The following is a 6,000-nucleotide window of genomic DNA, read 5'->3' as shown; positions in this document are numbered from 1 at the left end:
CAAGAGTGGCCTTAGATTCCACATGGATGCTGGATGCAATTCTCCTGCTTTCAGTTGTAGGCACTCTTGGGTCCCTGTTGTGGTGGTTGACCTTCTTCACCTCCATGTTAGATGAGTGGGGTAAGTCCAATAAACAGAGTGTAGGGGTTGCAAGTCTGTTAAGGCTCAGGGCCTGGCTATCACATGGTCAGTCCAGAGATTCAGGTCCCCTGGGTATATATTAAACCCCAGCACCAACTACAGTTCTGGTAAAAGTAACAGGAGAGACTTGTGGACAAAGATCACATCTAAGTCCAGCTCCATCACACAGAAACACAAACTCCAAAGTAGGGCCAAATGACATGGTACTGAACTCCATCTACCATGACCATAGAACCTGTACCCTATTTAATATGATTTTGGATTCATTCTGCAAGTATTTTATTCAGTATGTTTGTATCTATATGTATTCAAGAAATTATTCTGTAACTTTGTGTTTTCATAGTATGTTTGATATTAGTGATGTAGGCCTCAAAGATTGAATTTCGTAGCATTCCCTCCTGTTCAATTATTGGGTGAACTCGAGCAAGATTGATGTTAGATCATTTATGAATGATTGGTAGAATTCAACTGTGAAAATATCTGGTCCTGAGGTTTTCATCTTTGAGAAGATTTTGATGATTGTTTCAATTTCTTGTGATTAGTTGGTTAACATCTTCTATTTCTACTAGGATCAATGACGTTTTTTCATGTATTTCTCGGAATTTTGCATTTCAGTTACGTTGTCTAATTTTTTGACATACAATTGTTTATAGCATCCTTTAATGATTTATTTTAATTCTGCAGGGTTGGTGGCATTGTTCTCCCACCCCCTCTTATTTCTGATTTTATTTATTTGTATCATCTCTCTTTTTTTCCTTTGTTAGACTAGATGAGGATTTGCTGATTTTGTTGACCTTTTCCAAGAACAAACTTGGTTTTGTTAATTCTTTCTATTGTTTTTTATTGTTCTTCTTCACAATTTCATGTATTTCTGCTCTAATCTTTATTCTTGCTTTCTGTTGGTTTAGTTTGGGATTAGACTGTTGTTCTAATTCTAGTTCCTCCAGGTGTGCAGTTAGGTCTTTGATTTTTACCTTTCTTTTGTTTAAAAAAAAAAACATTGACAGCTATTAATTTCCTCCTCAGCACTGACTTTGCTGTGTCCCATTGGTTCTGACATTTTTTTTCCTTATTTCCATTCATCTCAAAATATTTACTGACTTCTCTAACAAAGTTTTCTTTAATCTACCAGTGTGTTATTTAATCTCCATATATATGTGAATTTTCCCTTTTTACATCTATTTTATTATTTGTTTATTTTAAAGGAGTTTTACATTTCGTAACTATTATAAAAATATATAGGGGAATCCATTCACCCAACTCCTTCCCCCTCCCATATTAACAACATCTTTCATTAGTGTGGTGCATATGTTACAATTGATAGACACATATTAAAGCATTGCTACTAACCATGGACTATAGTTTACATTGTAGTTCACACTCTGCCCCACACAATTTTATATGATATGACAAAATATATATTGGACTGTATCCATCCTTGCAATGTCATGCAGGAAAAACCCAATGTCCTGAAAATGCCCCCAAGTTGCAGTTATTCTTCCCTCTGCCTCCCCTAGTACCTCTGGTGACCACAGTCTTTATATCAATGATAAAAGTTCTTCCATTGCTACAATAGTAATAAGTATATAATAGAGTAATAATAAGCCTATTTTAGTCCATTGTTCATTCCCCAATATTGAGGATTTGGGGATGGTGATGCCCACTGTTTCTAATTGAGAGGGGGCTTAGTTCCCATTGGGAGGAAGGATGGAAATTTCTTGCTTGCAGTTGCAGACACTCTCTGTTTCTTGGGGTGAAACTTATTCATAATCATCTTCTTGTTTGTTGTCCTGGATGAGTCCAATGAACTGGAGTGTAGATGTTGCAAATCTGGTGAGATTCAGAGCTCAACTGGCACATGAACAGTCCAAAAATTTAAGACTCAGGGACATACATTTAACAAATATAGTATTAATTATAGGTTCAAAAAAAAGGGGCAGAAGAGCCATGTCTAGGGAAAATATAAATGAGTCTAACTCCGTTACAGTGGGAAACATATATTCCAAAGTAAGACCCACTGACAGGGTACCAAATTCCTGAGCTTATCTGTCATACTAATAGTATCTAGATGTCTCTAGAACCCACAGGAGACTTGCTGTTTGATACCCTTTTTGCTGTGGCAGTCAATGATATCCTGCTGAAATGTTCATAAGTGTAACCTCAGGAATGACCTTCCAAAATCACTGAAATTTCTTAGCCATAAAAATGCATTTGTATTTAATATTTCCCCCTTTTGTTCTGGATCTTTTTCCAGATTTATTGTGATTTGGTGCTTGGTAATAATCCCTAAAAGCCAGGGAGGCTCACCTTCAGGAGTCATGTGATATATTGGAAAGATGGTACTTGCTGAGTTTTGCTTAGAGCAAGGTCACATTTGAGCAAAAACGAGGCTTTGATTTCTGTTATAATCAGAGCAAGTTCTTTGTATAATTTCAATCATTCTAACTTTAATAAGACCTATCTTGTGACCCAACATGGTTTCTCATAGAAAAGATCCATGAGCACATGTAAAGAATGCATAGTCTTCTGTTTTGTGGTATAATGCTCTATAAATGTCTATTAGGTATAGTTCATTTTTCATATTATTCAAATTCTATGACTATCACCACAGCTATTTAACACTGTGTTAGAAGAACTTGCTCAAGCACTGTAACAAGAATCAGATATAAAAGGCATCCAAATTGGAAAGGAAGAAGTAAAAATTTCACTATTTGCAGATGACATGATCCTATAATAGAAAGCCCTGATAAATCTACAACAAAGCTTCTAGAACATATAAATGAGTTCAGTAAAGTCACAAGTTATAAGACTAATGCAACAAAAATCAGTAGCATTTCTGTACACCAATATTGAGAGCAATCCAAGGAGGAAACCAAGAAACAAATACCTCATTGTTGGACCATCCATCTTTATTGGTCTTTGCTGTTGGACTTCGAGGATTGTTGCTGTTCCATTGGGGAATGTGATAGAGCTCCCTTGGCTAGGAACTAGCTCTCTCTCAGTTATACTGATGACTCTGATAATGAGCATGCATGCCTAAAATATGAACTAGGGCTAGAGCTGAAGGGTGCCTAAGAGCTACCTCCTGAGAGCTTCCATGTTGTTCAAATATGGCCATGCACTAAACCAAACTCAGCATATAAATGCATTACCTTCCCCCCAGCATGGGACATGACTCCTGGGTATTAGCCTGTCTGGCACTGAGAGATTACTACCAAGAACCAGCTCATGTTGTAACTAGAAAAAGACCTTGAATAAAAGGGTCAACTCAGATGAGCAGAATATCTCAGCCCACCTGTAATATTAGGTGTTAAAAACTGCGTTTTGACTTTGGATAAAAGGGGGAAATGGAAAGGGCAAGTGAGTTTATATGGCTATGAGTCTCCAAAAAAGAGTCGGGCAGTCATCAGAGGGGTAATGCTTACGCATGCCTCAGCAGGGTACCAGAGACAGCCAAAGTAGATAGAAACCCAGGTACTGGTTCTCCTGAGGGCTACAGAAGCCCACAGGTTCTATGATCATGGCAGATGGCTCTGGAGTTCAGGGCCATGTCAGTAGGTCCTACTTTAGAATTTGTGTTCCTGAGTGTGATGGAGTTGGGCTCAGATATGACCTTTTTATGCATGTCTCTTCTGTTACTTTTACCAGACCTGTGGTTGGCACTGGGGTTGGTGTACACTCAGGAGACCTGAATCTCTGGACTGTTCAAGTGATAGTCAGGCCCTGAGCCTCAGCAGACTTGCAATTCCTACCCTCTGGTTTATTGGACTTACCCCAGCCAGTTAACAGGGAGGTGAAGAAGGCCAATAACCACACCAGGGAGCCAAGAGTGCCTACAATTGAAGGCAGGAGAATTGCATCCATCATCCATGTGGAATCTAAGCACCCTCCTTTTTTTAAAACATTTGACTCAATTTGATTTGTCTTTATTTATTTTTTTAATGTTACATTAAAAAAATGAGGTCCCCATGTACCCTCCACTCCCCTCACCCCACTCCTCCCCCCACAACAACAACCTCCTCAATGACCATGTGACATTCATTGCATTTGGTGAATACATCTCTGAGCACCGCTGCACCTCATGATCAATGGTCCACACCATAGCCCACGCTCTCCCACATCCCACCAAGTGGGCCATGGGAGGACATACAATGTCCAGTAACTGTCCCTGCAGCTCCACCCAGGACAACTCCAAGTCCTGAAAATGCCCCCACATCACATCTCTTCCTCCCACGTCCTACCCCCAGCAGCCACCATGGAAACTTTCTCCACACCAATGCCACATTTTCTTCGATTACTAATCACAATAGTTCAAATGTAGAATATCAGTAAGTCCACTCTAAGCCATACTCTACTCCTCCATCCTGCAGACCTTAGAATGGTTGTGTCCACTCCACATCTATATCAAGAGGGGCTAAGCCCCCTCTTGATGTAGAGGGGGCCTGGACTTAACCATTCCAGGGTCCAGTTTCCTAGTTGGTCAGCAGATGGTGCTTGTTGGTGTATCTTTCCATGGCTGTGCTTCAAACTCCCCTTGTTAGTGTTTCTGTTCTGTCCAGAGTTGAGGTTCCAAGCTGGCTTTGCTGGCCAAAATCACTGAAAAAAAAATCACTCTAAACCTCTGTTGTATTCTTGCTCTTCCTAGGAAAGAAGATGCCTGTTCCCCGCTCAGTTGGCTGTCATGAGCCATGGATTTTATCCAGGCTCATGCCTTGAGGGTGGGGTATGAGTATCATTCCTAGCTGTTGTGTGGGTGAGTAACCAAGTTTGCAATTTTGGTTTCTTCATCTCTCTTTCCATCACACACCTGGGAGTTGTGCAGCACTCTCCTCATCTGCTGTCCCCTAATGCAGCTCCTTCAGATAGCTTTTTGCTCTTTCTTTGTTGTTTCTGTGAAAGAGTTGAGCTCTGTCTGTCTCTGCTGATGTTCCCAGCAGTTTGCCAGTAATTTTTAATAATAATGCTTGTATATACTTCTGGACTTTTTCTTAGGGAAACTTCATGCTTTGTTTCATTTATTTAGTTTTTGGTCTTACTGAACACACTAAGACTCCAATAAAATGTTGCTTTCAACAATTTCTTAATTTTTAAAAGCAGCAGAATTTTTTGCTAATATTTTCTTTAAAAGTAATTTGTCTTCATGCTGATGACTGCTGACTGATCAGGATGGGGGTTGCTGAAGTTAGAGGCAGCTGCAATAATTTCTTAAAATAAGACAACAATGAAGTTTGCCACATTGATTTCATGAAAGATTTCCCTGTAGCATGCATTGTTGTTTGATAACATGTTACCCACATTAGAACTTCTTTCAAAATTGGGGTCAATCCTCAAAACCCAGTCACTGCTTAATCAACTAATTTGATGTAATTTTAAAATTCTTGTTGTAGCTTCAACAGTGTTCACAGTACCTTCACCAGGAGTAGATTCTATCTCAATAAACCACTTTTATTGCTTTTCCATAAGAAGCAATCCCTCATCTGTTAAAGTTTGGTCATGGGTTGCAGCAATTATGTCACATCTTCAGGCTCCACTTCCAATTCTACTCCTCTTGCTATTTCCACTACATCTGCCGTTAATTTTTCCACTGAAGTCTTGAACCTATCAAAGCCATCCATAAGGACTGGAATCAAGTTTCTCCAAACTCTTGTTAATGATAATATCTTGGTTTCCTTCCTTGAATCACTGATGTTTTAATAGCATCTCAAATGGTGAATCCTTGCCAGGTTTACAATTTACTGTGTGCTGATACCTCAGAGGGATCAGTATTTGTGGCAGCTATAGCCTTATGAAGACTCTTTCTTTCATTTGAATATTTAGAGGTCATTTTAAGGTAATGCATAATTTCTATATTGTTCTGTA

The sequence above is a fragment of the Dasypus novemcinctus genome, chromosome 16 (genome assembly GCF_030445035.2).
Source record: "Dasypus novemcinctus isolate mDasNov1 chromosome 16, mDasNov1.1.hap2, whole genome shotgun sequence".
NCBI lineage: Eukaryota > Metazoa > Chordata > Mammalia > Cingulata > Dasypodidae > Dasypus > Dasypus novemcinctus.
This window is presented reverse-complemented; position numbering follows the sequence as displayed.